General features: G+C 39.1%; 2 long non-coding RNA genes across 4 annotated transcripts; both read right to left on the bottom strand.

The window, feature by feature from the left end:
• Window positions 1-1,290: 1,290 nt before the first annotated feature.
• LOC133713126 (uncharacterized) lies at window positions 1,291-3,856 on the bottom strand. 2 transcript variants are annotated; one of them, XR_009847796.1, is made up of 5 exons: window positions 3,806-3,856; window positions 2,545-2,610; window positions 2,316-2,423; window positions 2,093-2,230; window positions 1,291-1,410 (listed from the first exon to the last, which is right to left on the bottom strand). It is a non-coding gene; the product is annotated as an uncharacterized LOC133713126 (long non-coding RNA). The 2 variants fall into 2 exon arrangements; XR_009847797.1 differs by having other exon boundaries at window positions 3,492-3,850.
• A 391-nt stretch (window positions 3,857-4,247) lies between these two features.
• LOC133712687 (uncharacterized) lies at window positions 4,248-6,121 on the bottom strand. Of its 2 annotated transcripts, none has more exons than XR_009847543.1 (5): window positions 5,742-6,121; window positions 5,521-5,651; window positions 5,308-5,420; window positions 5,143-5,205; window positions 4,248-4,368 (listed from the first exon to the last, which is right to left on the bottom strand). It is a non-coding gene; the product is annotated as an uncharacterized LOC133712687 (long non-coding RNA). The 2 variants fall into 2 exon arrangements; XR_009847544.1 differs by lacking the exon at window positions 4,248-4,368 and adding an exon at window positions 4,507-4,946.
• Window positions 6,122-21,786: the final 15,665 nt, after the last annotated feature.

The following is a 21,786-nucleotide window of genomic DNA, read 5'->3' on the forward strand; positions in this document are numbered from 1 at the left end:
TTATAAAACTATATGCAAAAGAACATGGATCTCCAAGAAGGTAACATGTCCAAGGCTTTAGTTGCGTTGAATCCAGAAGCTGTTTCTCTGCCTATTCCCAAGACCCAAGCTCAAGAATGTCAGTCGACTACGAACAGAGCACCAAGTGTAAGTGCATGTCATTCCCTAGTTACAAATCACATATGCTTTAGAGAATAAACTAATATGAAATCAGCTAGACAAGAGCCAATTTATAGTGTGAACAAAAGCCAATCTAGAGAATAGTCGATGTCTAAATATTGTATTTTCCTTGGGAGATCTCACTATGATTCCTCTGTTGCAATTGTTTTGCTTCTCAGGGAGAACATTCCTGCAGTGTTACATGGGCTCTAAGTTCTTTTAATTTACCCTATGAGTTCATGATTTGATTGATCGATCTCAATATTTATGTTTTCCATTGAGAAACCTCTACTGCCTAAGAAGATTGGAAACTGTAAACCCACATAAGTCTTCCTGTAGGAAATAGTAGAAATGAAAATGACCAGCAGAAAAACGTAAAAAAGAGAGAGAAAGAAATAAATAAATTGCAAGGAAATCTTCCAATATGTATTGAAAATCATAGTTGTTTTGAGTATGAATACAAACAAGGGAGACATGAGCATTTGAGGATCACATGGTTCTGTCTTCAGATCGGGAAAAAAAATGGCATTAGTCAAGTCTTCCACTTAAGAAATGGGGACCAGCTAGCTTGTTATGTCTAGTATGTCTTGTCAATTACATAGCAATGATATTTGTAGACCTGATAATCCTTCTTTTCCTCATCAGGATATATGTTTTTCTATGGATTGTCAAAATGTAAAAGGTGAATACTACATGAGACAGTTTCCTTGTTTATTTTTGTCTCTCAGTTAGTTTTCAAATATCAACAGTTTTGTACAATGATCTCATAGTTATTGTAGCTAATATAACAGAAGTAATATATGACAAGTTTTATCTTTATAGTATATATCTTCGTAGAAAAACATTGTGATGTTTATATGAAGTGCCGACCTAAATTACTAGTTTGAGATGCTCGAACTACTAGCATTATGACTGTTTTTAGAACATATGAGTTGAAATGGACATGAATTTGCCAGGGATCTTGATGACCAAAGACACAAACGTGAATTAGGTAAAGTAAATAACTAAATATAACTATGTGGGGAATTGCATAGTAAGAATATAAGATAACACTTAAAAGAGGAATTAAAATATGATATTTACTAGAAAATCCTTCCCGCGCGATGTTGCGGGGGTTTGGTTTTTCTAAACTGAATTAAAGTGTATCTTTGCAATTCCTCCTTCATTCTCCTAACTTCAGTTGTTTTTTCCACCATGCTTGTAATCTCGGATATCTTCAAGGCAGCATTGGTCAAGTTTCTCCACTCCACCCTGTATGATAGATGAAACAATATAATTAGCCAGAAAGTCTCTTCTTGAAATTCTTTTATTTGTGTATTCCCTCAACTTCTTTCAAAATAACTTCATTCCCTGAATCATGAGCTAATATTTATATAAGAATCCAGAAAAGATACAATGTCCATTGGAATTGCCCAAAGATTTTATTTTCATTACCAAAATCCAATAAGCTATAGTAACAGAAAATTCATGTCTGCAAAAAACTCAAGAAAAAGTCCATTTCTAATTGGGAATCAAATAGAAAAGTCCGGAGTCTAATCAATTTTGTCAACCATGTGAAAGAGAAACAGAGGATATTTTTAGGTCATTCTATATGTAGTATTAGCATTTCATATTCCATCTTGCAACGAAAAATCAAGTAAGGGACCAAATCCATCAGCTGAAACTATATACTTAATCTCAGAAACAACCAAGCAGACCTAACAAATAATTAATCAAATAATGAATGAACCATTTTAAAGGTCATCCATACATAAGCATTAAACAACTGAAATGAGCTTTATCAAGAGCCAAACGAAGCAACCCTAAGAAATCATACTTTCAATCCAGCAAATACTAAAAGAAAAGTAGACATATAACCATTAAATCCCTTCATTGACCTCCTATTAAAACAAAACCAAGTAACCCCTTAAATCAAGCAACCCTAACTAATTACCTGTTGTTTGTGTTCAACTACTGCAGTTTTAGATTGCACATTTTGTTGATTTAATTCATTAGCTTTATATAGCAGGTTCCGTTGATCAGCTTGAACACTCTCATAATCCGCTGCATTAGCTTTCACATTACCTGGCCCCTACAACATTAAATCAAATTAAGTCACTCATTCATCACCTTAACTCATTTAAATGACATTGAGTTTTAAATACAACAGTACTTACTTGTTGACTTCTGAGCTTTGTCTCATTTGGCGCAGGTCATTGCAACTCACCAGCTTCTCTAACCCTCAATTTTTCAGTTCTACCTTGGTTGTTGCCTAGATGACAAAACTTTAGACCAATAAGCATCACATTAGATTCAAATTAAAAGAGGAGATGCAGATTGAAAACGGGTCTGTTAAAATTTTTCACCTTTTCAGTTATAGGATTAGAACATATTGAAATTTCATACCTTACCACTCGTACTATGGTCAACTCGTAGCCACCTCCACAGTAGATGGGTCACCAACATTCAGATCTGCAATAGTAACATGAGAAGTCAGTACGTTTCTTTCTTTATTTTACTGGCAATACACTGTTAAAAATTATCTTCTCTCAAGCAGATGTGCAAAATCAATGGAAGAGAGTTTTATGATTTGTGATGGTATTACCAACACTGTGCCAGTAAATAAAGAAATTAAGTTTGCTTGGAAAGTTATGCATCTATTATCTTCTTCTTTTAAGAAATCTAAATTAACTTTAAAGATTTAAAAAGTTGGAGACGTCGCATATTGCATGATTTGAAAATAGAGTTTCTGGTCTCAGTTGGGTTTTGAATACAAATATTTGGATCAGTGTTTTGACAGAATGTCAGTGTCAATGGTCCTTTGTTTCCTGGTGAGCAATTAATAAATTGATTATTGCACTTCATGGATCCAGTTCAGTATTTGTGAAAAATTGGGAATTGGAGGATGAGTGCATTCATTCTATATTTTTCTTCTACTTTCTTCAATACTTAAAAAAAAGACCAGCATGCCAGCAATTTCCATCCAGAAAATAAGCAAGTGAAATAGAGGCAATGACATGTCATTCACATCCATTACCTGTAGTGTTTGGCATAAGTTTACTATAGTAAAATGCAACACCTCGATCTCTAGCAGAATTTATTAAATTCTTTTACCTAGATATCTATAGATGATTCTTGAAAAATAAGTTGAAAAAATCTAAACAATGTGTTTTCAAAGGTCATGTCAAATACTCATTAACAGTTACGTATGTATATGGACACCAAATTACTAAATGAAGAAGTAGCTTCATTTACTGTTTAACTATATTGAAAGATAAGCCAAATCAATCTAGATAATGTGTTTTCAAACTATGGTCGTATTGAAACTCCTATGGATTTAATGTTATACAAACCTGAAGCTTGTTCTGATTTTTAACAACCAACAAATTCAGCCATCAGACCTTGCAAAAACATTCCAACTCTCAGCATACAGATGCATTTGACGTCAAGCTAGAGAACCTGTATTATGTTAATAAAATTACAGTGTTCAGTGATCATATCTATGTACTGCAAAACTAATTTGCTATAAGAACTGTACATAAGAATTTCCATGATCAACTTGTAACTATAAAAGATTAATAAGCAATCTAGGGTATATTTAGACAGGCATCATACACCATATCTACCCTTACATTAAAACTTGAATCTGATTAGGCACAATGTTCACCTCATCTTGATGAAAAACTTGATGATTCTTGCCGATTCTTGAATGTACCGGCACAGCTGCATATAGAAATCTGACTTTATATACACTATCATATGTTGAAAAATCTGCAAAATAAAAGTAATTTCAAAATTCTCACTTTATCGACCAATTACTTATAAAATCTTAAGCTTTGAATGAGTGCTAATTGTTGGACCATGGTTAAGATGCATTGTATATGTGATCTTTGTTCAAAGCCGACAGAAGTTCGGGTTACAGATTGGAAATGTATAAACGAACAAACATATAAGCCAATGAATAAAACAAACATTGTAAAGAGAACGATAAACCAAACCAAGTCCAAAGTCAAATGATCGAGAAGTAAAGGAATATGTAGCAACCATGAACCATCACAGCCCCATAAATAGAAAAATGAACTGCTGAAAAATTTTACCTGCAATGAACAGTGAATTTGCTTCAATATCTGCAGAATCCGCAATCTTCACCTCAGTCTTCCTAATACCACCACAACATACTTCAGGCTACAAAAACAATTTTTCTTGACAATATGATTTCCTACAGCAGACCTGCATACAAATAAGAGCAGCATCAAGACCATAAGGAGATGTTATAACAATTATCATTTGTATATTCTTAGTATATTTATTTCAAATTTATAGAATCTGTAACAATTTCTAATATTATATCCATTATGTTCAATCTTTTTGTGCAGTCAATATGGGAGATGAAATATATGAAAAAATGGCAAATCATCAGTCATGTGAAAGCTTCGATCTTTTTTTTCTTTCTTTTCTCTGATATGAAAATGTTTTCAAATTGAATTGCAAGTACAAAAATCTCATAACACAAATAGCCTTCTTTCAACCCTTTTGGGCGTCCAATATCATACACTTCAATATAAAAATGCTCTATCTGGCTTTTAACAAAATTTGAACCTACAACACATTGACTGGTGGAACGCTATTTCTCAATATCTTTAACTTATGGGTGACCATTGCTTGCTTTATGTGAACGTTAATAAAGGGGGTATTATTCTACCATTGAGCTTGAGCACACCCACTCACAATCTGAAGGATTATCAAATGAATCAAAATGCTGATCCACCTTTGTCTTCCTAAGCATCACATCTCTAGCCTCACTGGTTCTAATAACACAGAACAATTAAGCTACAAAAAACAATTAAGCTCTCACTGGTTCTAATAACACAGAAAGAGAGAGTCACAAATTTCTCAAGCTCACACCAAATAACATTTTTCACGCTGTTGATCAACCACCATGCTCAAAAATAAAAATAAAACAGTTGCCCAGCGAAAAGGGAGGAACAAATGATTCATGATTACCTTTTATGGAATAGATGATTTGCGCTCTGATGCTCAAGATTGAATAGAATCCAACCATCTCACCTGAAAATAGAGGAGATAATGAGCAGAAAGAAAGAAAGAAAGAAATCAAATCCAAATTCATAGATCAAAAGCAACGAACTGAACTCTGTCAGTATCGCTTACACGGCTGTAGACGACACCGAAGAATTGGTAGTGTCACGATTGGGATCAACGATTTGGGTATTTGGGTGTAACAGTGGAGGTCGGTGTAAACAGATGCTTCCCGAAGAACACGGCTGTAGAAAAACAGAAGAAATACACAAAATTCAACTACAAAAAACTCACTTAAGACCACAATTCTGGACAACTGAAAAAGAACCCAAATCAAACACATACCTATTGAAAGCTTCCTCCCAAACTCGATCAAAATTCTAGCAGCAACCTTTTCCGAAACAAACCCAAACTTTGCTCCTAAAGTCGACCAAAATCTTGGACGTCTCTTCTTCTTCTTCTTCCTATCCCAGCGACTTGCGATCAAAATTCGAAATACTACATCAAACCCACAATTCAAGATGGCAAGATGGCAAATCGTATATGAAATATTACCCAATTCTTACTGTTCTTGATTTCAATTCCCCGGCCAAGGTCGGTTGAATATGAAGCTCGATTTGGATAGAGGCTGCCCGAAAAGGATGAATCATATTTAATCGCTGATGTCGGTGGATTATCAGATTGGATTTCGATTTTGATAGAGATTTCCGGAAAAGTATGAGGTCGGTTGCAACGCTTGGTTTAATAAGGATCAACTGTGGTTCTCTATATTGCCTCAAGATAGAGACTTCTGGAAACCGGCCTCATATAGAGACGTCTGGAAACGTATAGAAGCATGGCAACCCGTAATTAGAAGAAGAAGAGAAGGGCAAAAGCGTCATTCAATTGGAGCTCGAATGAACAGTTGAGACGCGAATGAACAGTCCACGCCCTTTAGATAATAGATAATTACCATATTTTTTGGAGAGCCAACAATGAATTTTACATGGGATTAAAAACGCTCAAGTAAGACAAAATTTAACCCTTATTCTAAACTGGAGTCATGGTGTTGGGGTGAATGTGGTTCATGTGAGTTCATGATATTGTCATTTCATTCTCTGCTTCATAAACTTCGTATCTTTCTGCCCATCTTGCAGACAACTTTAGAATTCCATAAGCTTTCCCTCAGCAGAAGATGATGTCTATTCCATTGAAGTAAGGGATGTTGATTGGACTTTGGGTTTGGTATAAGCACAAGGCTGAGAAAGAAAAAAGAACAAAGAAAACAATTAATCACAAGGTCGTAAGAACTTACATCCTTCTTTGTTTGCAGTGTTAAAATTACTTATGTATTGATTGTTCATCTTATATTTTGTTCTCTTTTACACTTGGCACATGATTTTGACAAAATACTTTATATTTCCAGAAAATATGAGGAAATCTGTGCACCCCTGGTTGAAGAATTTTGTTACATTACTTATAGGGTCCCTTATTGATAACACATGTTTTAAGGAAATTAAGAGATAAGACTTTATCCTACTTTGAGTGATCTGTGGGATTTTACTCAATGATTGTGACTTATATGTTGTTTTATACATTTCTAGTGGGCAGTAAAGGCGCGCAAATCATATAGCCAAAATGATATTGACGAGGTGTGCATTGAAGTGGCTGATTATATACAGAGTTTGGTGTAAGACTTTTGGCTTCCATGATTTTGAGTAAGGCTAGTTTTTGCTTGAAGCAAAGTTTGGTGTAGAACGTACTTTTGTAGTTGGTTGCTAATATGTTTCTAGTCTAGCCTTTGTAGGTTTTGGGTTTTATTTTGTGAATTATGTTGAATCATGAATTTGGAAAGAAAATTAATGGAAAGCCCCAATTTTTGGGTGATGAGAAATGTATTTCTTTTTCCAGCAGCTAGATGATTATTTGCACATCATTCTTATATATATGAACTGATGTATATAAATGGGAAACAAAACACTAATGTCAAAGAAAACGATGTCAATTTAGAGATTCCAAATCAGTACCTAAAACTGGACTGATGTCTCATGATTATGAACATATCGAAATGTCACCCAAAAATCGATGTACATAAAACCAATGCACATCGATATCTAAACACCAAACCGTTATCTGCTGTCAACGTACAAATCAGTTGTTATAAAGTAAACTGATTTACCATGAAATACAAGACATCAGTTTTGAAAAATAGAAATGATGTCTACAAAACTACTAGACATCGTTTCAACTAACAAAAAGAGATGTTCCTAGTAACATAAAACATCATTCTTAATAGATTAACTGATGTTGCCTAAAGGCACATACATCGTTCTCAGGAGAATAAGGCGGCAAGATGCACGGAAAAATGGACACGAACAAACAAAAATTTTTAGAGACTGATGTCTACGAGAGTATTAGACATCATTTCTAAAATTGTAATCGATTTAAATGTTCACTTAGGTATTGTTCGAGATATACTTTATTAAGCATAAAATGTGAAAATATGAAGAATTAAATATAGTTAACATATAAGATTATGATGATTATAACGATTATACATCGATTTGTGGTTTAGAATCGATGTTGGTCGTTGTCTGGGACATCGGTTAAAAACGCGCTTATACTGATGTCTGCATCTTTTACATCAACCACTAAGAGATCGGTCAGAATTTAGTTTTACATCGGTTCTGGACTGATGTAAATGAACAGATTTCTAGTAGTGGAAAGAGAGCCAACCCGTGGAGAGCTTCTCTCTCTAGAACCTAGAGAGAGAAACCCAATCTGAGATTTCAATCCCCCTCCCCCCCCCCCCCCACCCCCCCCACTCTCTCACCTAGATCTTGATCCATCTGGATCTAGATCGACGGTTGATGAGCTGGGGGAGGCCACAATAGCAAAGGCTTTAACTTTTTTCCTTCCATCTCCACTGTTCATCATCTTCCTCAAGCTGTTTTCGCTTTTTCTCACCCTTGCGGTGATTTTGTACCCTCTGTGGTGTATTACCTAGCTATGTCCAGCACGGGAGGACCTTGTTCCTCGATTTTTCTCTTATTTTCTTCTCACTGTCAGACGTTCCCTCACGTTTCCAAGTCAAAAATCAATCAACCCCACAACAAATCTCTTCTCTCCATCCTCAAACTCCAGGAGGTTTCATATGGCTGCAAATACAAAGTGCAAGTCACTTACCTATGCGAGTATGGGTGCTCACGCATGGGTATTTTACTCCCCATTCTCCATTGTTACTGTTCTTGTTCTGGTTCTTTGCGTTGGATCTCGGATCCTGTTCGGCAACCATGGCTTCTTCTTCGTCTTGATGGTGGAGGAAATGATGTTGTTGTGAGGGATTTCATCCCTTTGGTTGTTGTTTGTATTTTGATTTGTGTATTGGGAGTTGGATGGCATCGGTTCACCAATACCGATTTTCTGGTTGTTCAGTTTGCGGCGTCTCTTCGGCGAAGGTTCGTGGCTGGCAGCGGCGGTGCTGTTTGGACGACAGTAGCTAGGGTTTTAGTAGTGGGCTGGGCCTCTTATTGGGCCTATGCTTTAGTTTTTATTGTTTTACGGATTAGTTTCCTGATACTGGCTCTTTTGGAGCCCAGAAGGAAATTAATTTTCCGTCTTAGTTTTATGTCTGTTTGGGCCTGTCCACAGACTGATTGTGTGTGTCTATTTCCAGCCCATTGGGCTAGCTATGGGGCAGCTTAATTGATCCCCTTTTCCAAAAAAAAAAAAAAAAGTCTCCGGAATACTTCTACGATCGATATGTCAAAACCACAGGTCGATCGAACACTCGAATCCTCACGGATAGAATAATCGAACGGTTCGAAACCGTAAAAACCCTAACATGCTCATACGATCACCAAAAATTAAGTGTTGTATATCGAAATGCTCGTATCGACGAGTAGATCAAAATCAGGAACATAAACTATCCCTAAGGTGGCCGGAAACCTCCGAAAAATACCACCACAGTGGCGGCGCCGCCACCGGCCCAAAGCCAGAATTTGACAAAACTTCCAACACAAAAGTTCTTCATCTCAACTCCAATTACAACTTTCATAATTACACCAAAGTCAAATTATAAGCCAAAATGTCGAATTTTACCTCGATAGCTTTGAAACCCGAAGAACCCTAGTCTCCCAATCTTCAAAAATCGAGCTCCAAAGGTTGAATCGTTGCAAGCCACCTTGGGAGAATCCTTCCCTAGTCTCTGGGTGACAAAACCCCTAAAGAAACTCTGGCAATGGTGGCCGGAGGAGGGAAAACCAAAAGGGGCGATTTCGTCCCCATCGTGGCTTCTTCTCGGCCTTGCAGCGCCCACCACAGCTTGTCCCACGCTCGATGGTTACCACAGACCTCTAGAGGAGAGCAAGGCAAGCAAAACCCACTTTGAATCGTGTCCTATGGTGACCGGAGGAGGGAGAACGACGCAGGCAAAGGTGGAAGAGCAGCTCGGGCTCGGGGAGAGAGAAAGAGGGGCGGGTTTCCGTTTTTGGAAATCTGTCATTCCTTGCAATTTTTGCACAATTTCGACCTTTATACTAAAATGAAAATTTTTCCCGAATGCGATAACTTCTTCATACGAACTCCGATTGTCGCGTTCCGCATGTCCATGAACTCGTAACGACTTTCGTGAAGGAAGTTTTCGGAGAAACCCAACGAATAAAAAGTCAACCCTTGCGCCCACCCCCCCTAAAATGACGCTTCTTGAATAATTATTCGCCCGAAACACTTCCGCTCCATCCACGAGCCATGAAACCGTCCGATAACCACTAATTAAATTCCGGAAAATCCTCGGAAAATAATAATGAATTTCCGGGGTACTAAACAAATTAAGTAACATACGATCTCGAAAAGCTACAAATCATATATCAAAACGCTCGTATCGACGGGTAGATGATAAAATGACAAAAACCTGTCCCAAAGTAGGCTGGATGCGCTGCCACAAGCAGCTGCACGTGAGCTGCATGCGCCGCCGGACTGGCACCAAAAACTAGAGGATCAGCTCCTACCAACTTGTAGAGCACATCAAGGAGAGCAACTTTCATACCTAGGACTATGGCAGATTCGGCCTAGATTGAGCTAGAACAAGCCCGAAAAATCTCCACCGTTGAACTTCAAATCATGATTCCGACTACCACACTTTGAATCGCCTTGCAAGGCTGGTATGGATGTGATCAAGAGGAGGAGAGTGTCACAAATGGACCGGTTTCGAGCTCAGCCGCCGCTGGAATCGGAAAATCTGACTGGGTCCGCCGCCTCTTAATCCTTGGTATTGATCTCCAGTTTCCCGCGAGAATCGGTGGAAACCAGTCCGGTGGGGAGGACGGCGAGGAAGAGGTGAAAGAGTCTGTGAAGGTGACGTAGCCGGAGGTCACCGGGAGGCGAAGAGACCGCCGGGTCGGAAAGCTGGGTTCGGGTCGGGTCAGTTGAATTTTTGGGATAGTTAGGGTTTCGGCAAAGAGAGAAAGGGAAAGAAAATCTTTCCAAAATCAGAAAGATGGAAATTATGGGGAAAAATTTGGAAAAATCTTAATTTCTGAAAATGGAAACTTTTTCCATCGGCCATAACTTTCTCATACGAACTTTGATTTCTGTGTTCCATATGTCGACGCGCTCTACAACTTTCGTGAAGGAAGTTTTTGGAGAAACTCAACGAATAAAAAGTCAACTCTTTGATCCCTCAAAAATAAAACGTTTCGAGTAATTATTCATCCGAAACACTTTCACTCCACACTCGAACCACGAAATCTTACTAACGAACACTTTAGTAATTCCCGAAAATTCCAAGAAATTGATAACAAATTTTCGGGGTATTAAAGATTATGACTTGGATGCCTATATAAGCACCATCATGCTATGTATTAAGATAAGTTTATCATATCAAATTTAATAAAATGAGAGATTTTTCTCAAATTCTCTAGTGGACTCCAGATTTATCTTTTTAGGGTTTATTGCTTGTAAACCTAAGTTACTTTCGACTGCGTCAATAACTGTGACTGTTGGTTTAGAAATTTAGACTTTACCTTTTACATGATTGACATTGATATTTGCAAGTGCATGTAATGTTTTATCTTTTCGTCATATGGTTCTTTGTCAATTGATGTTTTGAATATTCCTTTCGTTCCCAATAGAAGATTTTAGTTCATAGGAAGTGGGATTCAGTTCGTGAAAATTGGGGTCTTTCCTGTTTTGTAGTCATTCAGAATTCTGACTTCTTTTACTCGTTTGCATGAATATCGTATTTTCAGATAAAATGCTTTACTCAACTGAGTACCTTTCCAGATCGATTTATCTCTCGTATCATGGATTGTGTTCAAACGGTTTCTTACTCTGTACTTCTACATGGTGCCCCTTATGGGAGGATAAAACCTACTCGTGGTTTGAGGCAAGGGGATCCCATTTCCCCATATTTGTTTTTATTGGTAGCGGAGGGTTTTTCATCTTTGATTAGATGGGCAGAGCAGACGAAGATGATTCATGGAGTAGCTATAGCCAGGGAGGCACCTTCAGTGTCACACCTATTTTTTGCCGACGATAGTCTCTTGTTCTGTGACGCTACGGTGTGCGATTGTGTTAACCTAAAGAAGATTTTCTGTATGTATGAAGAGGCTTCGGGGCAGATGATTAGTAGAGAAAAATCGGCGATGGCTTTCAGTCCTAAAACGATGAGATGTATGCAGGTTGCATGCAGCAATGCCTTGGATATGCCCATAGTTCCTTGTCATGAGCGTTACTTGGGTTTACCTACAGTGACGGGAAGAGATAAGAAGACATTGTTCCGCTCATTAGCTTAGGCCTCATCAAAAAGCCCGCGGATCAAGTGGGCCGATGGAGGCCCGCCGGCCCTGAGGGCTAAAAGCCGGGCCCAGCCCGTTAAAAAGCCCGCAAAAGCCCGCCTCGGGTGGGTAGTGGGCCGGCCCGCAAAAAGCCCGCAAAAGCCCGGCCCGGCCCGTAAAAGCCCGTAAAATATTATATATATGTGTGTGTGTGTGTTATATATAGATATATCTATATATGTGTGTGTGTGTTTATATATATATAGATATATATATATATATATATATATATGTGTGTGTGTGTGTGTGTGTGTGTGTGTGTGGAAGTTCTTATACTTCTATATAAAATATGTGCATATATATATATATATATATATATATTCTAAATATCGGTTGACCAATTCGATCGGATTCGAAAATATGGTGAAATTGGCTAAATTTTTTACCACACTCATAATTTATTGTAATAAACTCATCCAACGGTCTGTTTTTCCATTTTCTTTGAATTGATAGGGGTTGCTCTTAGGAGTGTATGATATATAAATATAGGTTTATAAGAGTAACTACGTTTGACCTAGTTGATCGAATTCGAAACGATAACCAAATTTGCTAGATTTTTTACAACCACCATAAAATATTACAATCTCTCAATCGAGCGGTTGGTTTCTCCAAATTCATCTTCCACTTCATGGTTGTTTTAGAATGGACCTCAACAATTTAAATGCAATGTATAAGTCATACAACTTTAGGAGACAAATTAGTATAGGCCAACGTATTTGTAATTAAAAATTGAAATTTTTATCTTATGTCCACACACATCCATCGATGAATTATTTACAAGCGTGATGTAAAAAATTAAACAAGTTTTGCGTTCATCACGCCATCGGTCAACCAAGAAAACATGCAAGTGACTACAGTTGACCAATCCGATCGAGTTCGAAACTATGTGAAATTGACTAAATTTTTAACCACACTCATAATTTATTGTAATAATCACATCCAACGGTCGGTTTTCCCATTTTCTTTGAATTGATAGGGGTTGCTCTTTGGAGCGTGTGATATATAAATATAGGTTTAGAAGAGTAACTAGGTTTGACCTAGTTGATCGAATTCGAAACAAAAACCAAATTGGCTGTATTTTTTACAACCACCATAAAATATTACAATCTCTCAATCGAGCGGTTGGTTTCTCCAAATTCATCTTCCACTTCATGGTTGTTTTAGAATGGACCTCAACAATTTAAATGCAATGTATAAGTCATACAACTTTAGGAAGAAAATTGGTATAGGCCAATGTGTTTGTAATTAAAATTAAATTTTTTTATCTTATGTCCATGCACATCCATTGATGGAATATATAGAAACGTGATGTGAAAAAATAAGCACGTTTCGCGGTTGTCACGCCATCGGTCAACTAAGAAAACATATAAGTGACTACGGTTGACCAATCCGATCGAATTCGAAAATATGGTGAAATTGGCTAAATGTTTTATCACACTCATAATTTATTGTAATAAACTCATCCAACGGTCGGTTTTTTCATTTTCTTTGAATTGATAGGGGTTGCTCTTTGGAGTGTATGATATATAAATATAGATTTATAAAAAATTAGTGCCTTTAAAAACTTATTTATCAATAAATTAGTATCTATATATAAATAAAGATTTTTTTTTGGTACAATATAGAATTATAGATATGTTATCTTTGATTGTATTTGATCATTATCCAATGAATTTCCAAAGCTTGATTAAAAAAAAATATATTTGTGTCTTTAAATATTTATTTATACATAAAGCCCGCAAGGCCCGGCCCAAAAAAGCCCGCAAGGCCAAGCCCGGACCGGCCCGAAAAAGCCCGCAAAGCCCGCTTTATATGGACGGGCTTGGATCCGTCTATTTTTAATAAAGCCCAGCCCGGCCCGGCCCGCTATTATTTAAAAATATAGCAAGGCCCGGCCCGGCCCGGCCTGTTGACGACCCCTACATTAGCTGATCGGGTATGGAAAAAGGTTGAAGGTTGGGAAGGTAAGCTACTTTCGAAAGCAGGGAAGGAGGTTCTAATAAAGTCGGTTGCCCAAGCAATTCCTAACTACACTATGAGCGTTTTTCAATTGCCGATTGGGATTTGTGAGGAAATTAATGTCAAATCTAGTAATGAATTTCTGTATATTCAAGCACTCTCTTACTCAATTACAATCATGCTCTTATAGAGCTCATACCATGATTACACTATCTGTATTACAGCTAGAAAAGTTACATATACACCTCTGTCAATTCCAGCTGCAGCATTGTTGGAAGGCATGTGTGAGCTGCAGCATTGCTGGAAGGCATGTGTGAGCTGCAGCATTGCTGGAAAGCATGTGTGCTACAGCTCATGTAACACTCCCCCTTAAGTTGGGGAATAGATGTCTCGCATACCCAACTTGTCTAGTGAGCTGTGGAACACTTTTCCAGAAACTGCTTTCGTCAGGATATCTGCAAGTTGATCTTCAGTACGCACATGTGGCATGTTAATGGTTTCTGACTCCAACTTCTCCTTGATGAAATGTCGATCCACTTCAACATGTTTTGTTCTATCATGTTGAACTGGATTGTGTGCTATATCAATGGCTGCTTTATTGTCACAATACAAATTCATAGCATGCTTGGGTTTGAACCCCAAGTCTTTCATCAAATGACGAAGCCATAGCATTTCGCATACTCCATGAGCCATTCCTCTGTACTCAGCTTCTGCACTGGATCTAGCAACCACTTTTTGCTTCTTGCTTCTCCACGTGACCAAGTTACCTCCCACAAAAGTAAAGTAACCTGAAGTAGACCTTCTATCAGTGATAGAACCAGCCCAATCTGCATCTGTGTATCCAGCTATGTCTGTGTGGTTATTCTTGGAAAACATGATCCCTTTACCGGGATTTGTCTTCAAATACCTCAGAATTCTATGTACTGCTTCCATGTGATCTTCACTTGGTGCATGCATGAATTGGCTTACAACACTTACAGCATATGCAATATCAGGTCGGGTGTGTGAGAGATAAATGAGCTTGCCTACTAACCTTTGATATCTCTCTTTGTTAGTAGGCACTTGGTCTGGATATTCTGCTAATTTGTGATTTTGCTCCATCGGTGTATCTGCTGGTCTACATGCTAGTAAACCAGTCTCTATCAGTAAGTCAACCACATACTTCCTTTGAGATAGGGCAATGCCTTCTTTTGATCTAGCCACCTCAATTCCCAAGAAGTATTTCAGTCCTCCAAGATCTTTCATCTCAAAAACAGATGATAGATGTGCTTCTAGTTTCTTGACTTCTTCCGGGTCATTACCTGTCACAATCATATCATCAACATAAATGATAAGTGCAGTAAGTTTATCTTTCCTGTGCTTCAGAAACAGTGTATGGTCAGAGTTGCTTTGTTTGTAACCAAACTGTTTCATAGATTGGCTGAATCTTCCAAACCATGCCCTGGGGGACTGTTTTAGTCCATAAAGGGACTTTTTCAACTTGCACACCATTCCTGCTTGTGAAGGTAGAGAATAGCCAGGAGGTAGATCCATGTAGACTTCTTCCTTCAAGTCTCCATGTAGGAAGGCATTCTTTACATCAAACTGCTTCAGAGGCCAGTCTAGGTTAGCTGCTAATGACAGTAGTACTCGAACGGTATTCATCTTGGCTACTGGTGCAAAAGTTTCTTGATAGTCAATACCATATGTCTGAGTATACCCTTTTGCAACCAACCTGGCTTTGTATCTATCCAGTGTACCATCAGCTGCGTACTTCAATGTATAGATCCATCTGCATCCTACAGCTCTCTTTCCTGCGGGTTTTGGCACTAGTTCCCATGTGTGATTCTTTTGCAAGGCTTCCATTTCATCTTCCATAGCTTTAGTCCACTTAGGATTTGCTAGAGCATCCTGCACTTTATTTGGAATGATAATAGCAGATAAATGAAATACAAAGGACGCATATGACTTGGATAACCTATGGGATGACATGTAATTGCTTATGGGATATTTGGCCTTGGCTTTAGGATCTGGTTCATATTGAACCTTTGGTTGACCTCTATTTTTCCGAAATGGCAATTTATGAACCCCTATGATGTCACTTGATTCTATTTCAGCATTAGGCACAGAATTTACATTATCATGGCATTCAAACACAGGGTTATTAATTACCTCTAGATCATCCTCAGGGAGCATTGGTGTTGATGGGGTAGTAGAAGGGGAAGAAATATCTCTCACTGCTGATTCTGGAGTTGGTAGCTGATTTCCATGTTCAGCGATTCTAGAATCTATTTCTGATGTCGGTAACTGGTTGCTCCTTTCAGTATTTCCATGCTCAATTCTTGTTTCTCCAGTATTTCCATGCTCTTGGATGTCCATGGGTTCCAAGGGTGGACACAAGCAATCCCTCGAAGACTGCTTTTCCTCAATATCATTCTCCCCCTGAAGAGTAGTCTTCGGGGAAAAATGTAGATCATGTTCATGGAATGTAACATCCATGGAAACATAGGTACGTTTAGTAGTTGGACTATAGCACCGATATCCCTTTTGAGTGGAAGCATAACCAATAAAGATACACTTTTCAGCACAAGCATCCAACTTAGTCCTCTGGTTTCGATGGATATGTACATAAGCTACACAACCAAATATCTTTGGATCAAGGGCATGGGTAGGTGGTAAAGGTAAATGACTGGCAAGAGCTTGAATTGGTGTTTGTGGTGGTGGACTGGTTTCCTTAGCAGTAGACTGAAGGGCTTGCGTAGGAAGTCTATTTATGAGGTAAGCAGTAGTTAGGATGGCATCACCCCAAAAAGATTCTGGCATATTAGCTCCGATCAACATGGAGCGAGCAACTTCAAGAATGTGGCGGTTCTTTCTTTCCGCCACACCATTTTGTTGAGGAGTTTGAGGACATGTGGTCTGATGAATGATGCCATGGGTAGCTAGATACTGGTGAAAGAGATGGTTCACATATTCTCCACCATTATCTGAACGAAGGACTTTAATAGGTGTTTGGAATTGAGTTTGGATCATGGCATGAAAAGTCTGAAAAACTGGGAAAACATCACTTTTATTTCGCAACAAGTAGATCCAACTCATCCGGGTGCAATCATCGACAAATAAAACAAACCATTTCATTCCAGAGGGCGTTGGTGGACAAGGCCCCCAGACATCGGAGTGAACAAGATCAAATGGGGCAATACTTTTATTCGAGCTCATCGGATAGGTTACACGATGACTCTTGCCTAAAATACAAGTGTTGCATTTAAAGTTTGATGGTCTATTATGCTGAAACAGTAAAGGGAAGAGAGTTTGGAGATAACCAAATGATGGATGTCCCAATCTTTTATGCCATAACCAGATCTGTTCTTCATCGGTGGAAGTTTTTTTCTGAATCTGATGCACCTCACTTATGCGACGATTGCCAGCAGCGGTCATTTCCATGTAGTATAACCCCCCCTTCTCAATACCCCGCCCAATGATTTCCCCTGTTAGGATGTCCTGAAATATACAACACCACGGGTAAAGAATTACACAACAATAAAATTGTTTTGTTATCTGTTTGACAGACAAGAGATTATGAGATAGGGAAGGAACAAGTAACACTGTATCAAGGGTAATGGATTTTGTAAGAGTGACAGATCCGGCTCCAGTAATGGGATAACAATCACCATTGGCATTAGTTACGCCAGACCGGCGAACTGGGGTTAAATGGTGAATATTGCTAGGGTTATTAGTCATATGGTCTGTTGCACCTGAATCAATTATCCACATATCCTTCCAATTAAAGTCAGAGTTACTCGATAGCAAAGAAAAAGTTGTACCTGAAGTTGACATGAAGGCAAAAGTGGAGTTACCAGAGTGAACACTGTGAGGAGGTTCATCAGAAGCTGTACTTGAACTCAGGTCTGGGGAAGCAATTTGGAGGGAGACTTGAGGTTTGCCTTTGGATCGATAACTCTTTGGGTGCTTGTTGCTAGATGGCTTAAATGATCTTGCTTTCTCTTGTACTTCTTTTGCTTGTGCTTCCTTTCGGGCAGTGTGTTCCTCCCACCATTCCGGGAAGCCATGTAAGTGGAAACAAGTCTCTACCATATGCCCGGTTAATTTGCAATGAGTGCATTTCATGGGTCCTGGAGAGGGTGCTTTCCAAGATGATGATGATGAAGATGACTGGAAGCTACGGACATGTGGTGGTTGGTACTGAGCAACCATGGCAGAGCCTTCGTACTTTGTATCAGACATCATCTTTTGGAGTCTATTATGCTCAGCACTGACCTGAGAATAAGTCTCTTCTATGGAAGGCAGCGGCTTGCTGTTTAGGATTCGACTCCGGACCCCATCAAGGTGAGGGTCTAGTCCGGCTAAGAAGAAATAGACACGATGCTTAGTGATTCTATTAGCCATGTAGGTGATAGAGTCTGCATCCTTAAGCTGGAGGGGGTCCAATATGTCAAGCTCCTGCCATATTTTCTTCATATTGCTGTAATAGCCATGAAGAGGAGCCCCATTCTGTTTATTGGAAACAAAAGCAGTTTGTAGCTCATAGTTTCTTGTATCATCTTGAGCTACTGAAAAAGTAGTATTGACAGCATCCCAAATTTCTTTAGCTGTTTCCAAACTTTCATAATTTCCTCTGATATCCTTGTGCATGGAGTTGAAGAGCCATGCTTGAACAAGATTGTCTTCTTCGACCCAAATTTCATACCCCTCCTCATCTTCTTCAGATGGCGCTTTCTTCTTGCCGGTGAGGTAGCCAAGTTTACCTCGGCCGGTGATGTTCAACTTCGCATGTTTAGACCAGGAAATAAAATTGGTGCTGTCCAATTTTTCTGGAGCAATAGGACCATGATCATTGGATGATGATCGCCCTTTATGTTGAGAAGAGTTGGTTGCCGATGTGTGGGTTGAATCAGCAGATACTCCCTCGATGACCATGGTTCAATACTTACTAAGTAAAAAGAAGAGAAATCGGATCCTTGGGTGTTGCCTATCGCACAACCTTTCAGTAACTCCTTTTAATGTGGCCAGGTAATAGAGGAACGATTTTGGCGGAGCTCAGCTCACTTGTTTAGCAGGGGACGAGACCATTTGCTAGCACTTCTCGTATCCAATCAGCCTAGACACCACATTAATTGGATGGGCCTATGTGGTTGAGCGAGTAAGCTCGACGTTACAAGGATAAAATTTCTAATCTAATTTACCTTTTACTTTTTCTTTTAAAGGAAGACAAGAGAGGTGGGATGTTCCTCTGCAGGATTCTCACTTTTTTTTTTTTTTTTTTTTTTTAAATGAAAAGGTTGTGGTCTATGTAAACCACGTGAATGAAAGAAAAGAGTACAAAAGCTGAAAAGGGAAAGGAAAAGCAATGGGAGACAAGAAAACGGTAGGTGAGAGAATTTTAGCTAAAAAACTGATGCTCACTTTCTTTCTTCACGTGCTCATCATCATGCCTTCACTCCATTCGAAACTGAAGAAGAAAGCTCCCAGCCTCCCTTATTCAAAGAAAGCTGCAAAAGCTCGTCCGTGTTGTTCAAATTCGACCCGGCTAGAAACAGCGAGGCTGGTACGGTGCAGAAACAAGGGTCGGGCAAACTGGCTAGGAGATCGTGGTATCCGATCTGGCTTGTATTGAATGGAACAGCAGCTGGATGGTAGAGGAGCCGGTGGAAGATGCGGCAGGTGCGGCTGGGTGGCAGCTGCGGGTTGATCTTGCTTTCTTGCGACGAAGAGATGGCCAATCTTTGGCGTGACTCTGTTTTGGGCGCGGTGGCTAGGCAGCGCGCGGGACGACTCGGCCAGACGTCACTGGGCGGGCTGTGATGGAGGCGTCACTGAGTCAGAGAGTTTCAGTGGGTGCTTTGATTTCCACCAAAGAAGTCACAATAAGATGGCAACTCCAACCGCTTGAATCAATCTTAGTTGCCGACACTAGTGGTCTGAAAGGAATCAAGGTAGTTTTGATTTTTTTTTTTCTGAGTTTGGTATGGGATAGAATTTGGTATTGATATGGGGGGTAAAGCTATGGTATGTTAACATTTCTCATACATCAACTATTTTTATTACTTTAAGAACTCATGTTACCACTTTGAGGATTAATATTACTATTTTAAGGACTCATATGATAAATTAAAAAAATTTATCACTTTAAGGACTCATGTTACCACTTTGAGGACTAATATTACTATTTTGAGGACTAATGTGGTAACTAAGAAAATTTACCACTTTAAGGACTCATGTTACCACTTTGAGGACTAATATTACTATTTTGAGGACTCATTTTACTACTTTTAAGGCAATTGTATGCATGTCATACGTTAACACATTGTAGAATTTTCCTGATATGGGTACTGAGTACTGAAGAACAAAATTTGTTCTTGGTATTTTCTAGGAATATGGATATGGGGAAGAACAAAAGTTCTTTCGTATTGGTATTGTTTAAGAGTTTCTGGTGCTTGGTTAAGATGAAGAACTGAGTTCTTCTCTTGGTAATTCTGGCAGCGGAATATGGGTATGGGTAATTTAGATTTCTAGATATGGGTATCGGTCTCAAGAGCAAACTGCTCTGATACCATGTCAAATCTAGTAATGAATTTCTGTATATTCAAGCACTCTCTTACTCAATTACAATCATGCTCTTATAGAGCTCATACCATGATTACACTATCTGTATTACAGCTAGAAAAGTTACATATACACCTCTGTCAATTCCAGCTGCAGCATTGCTGGAAGGCATGTGTGAGCTGCAGCATTGCTGGAAAGTATGTGTGCTACAGCTCATGTAACAATTAATAGATGTCTTGCTCGCTATTGGTGGGGGAAGACGGGGGGCAAAGGAATACATTGGAGAAGGTGGGAGGGATTGTGTTCTAGTAAGGAGGAAGGTGGGCTGGGGTTTCGTGAGCTTGTTCATTTTAACCAGGCTTTGCTTGGTAAGCAAGTTTGGCGATTGCTGGCTTTCCCGGATTCTTTGGTGGCGCGAATGTTGAAAGCTAAATATTACCCAAAGTGTAGTCCTCTGGAAGCAACAGTGGGCTCTAATGCTTCATACCTTTGGAGATCCTTTATGTGGGGGAAAGAGTTGTTACTGAAAGGAATTAGGTGGAGGGTTGGAAATGGGGAATCAATCAAGTTTTTTTGTGATCCATGGTTTCCAGATTTAAATGGATTTCGAGTTACGTATAGTGATGGTGCGCCTCTTGCTCTTGTAGTGGCAGACTTGATTAACGAGGCCGGGCTTTGGGACATACCATTATTGGAACAGTTGTTTGGAGCTCAAGAGAGGGAAGCTATCTTGAAGATTCCTTTGGTGAGGACAACTAAACCAGACTTATGCATCTGGAACTATTGCAAGAATGGGAGGTATACTGTTAAGAGTGGTCATTGGTTGGCTAGGAAGGAGGCGAGGGAAGGGGGGAACAATGTTAACAATGCTCCTGGGAAGTTTTGGAAGCATCTCTGGAAACTTAAAGTGCCGCCGAAGATGAAACATTTTCTGTGGAGATGTGCAATGGGATTTATACCGACTATGGAAGCGTTGCATTGGAAGAGAATTACTCAGACGGCGACTTGTTTCCGGTGTCACCAAGAGATAGAAACGCCTGTACACGCAACATGGAGGTGCGGAGAGTGTGTTGCGGTGTTCGAAAGGGCGGCTTTCTTCTCCAAACTGTCAACCGGTCAGTTTCCCTCTTTTATAGTGTTTTTTGATTATGCCATGAAAACCTTAGAGGAAGAGGAGTTACAATTGCTTGTCTTCCTACTGTGGTGGAATTGGCGTGAGAGAAACTCATTATATCACAATGGAACTGTGTTGTCTTCTGAGATGGTATTTGAGAATGGGGTGCGGCAGGTGTCT

Source organism: Rosa rugosa, chromosome 5 (assembly GCF_958449725.1).
Source record: "Rosa rugosa chromosome 5, drRosRugo1.1, whole genome shotgun sequence".
NCBI lineage: Eukaryota > Viridiplantae > Streptophyta > Magnoliopsida > Rosales > Rosaceae > Rosa > Rosa rugosa.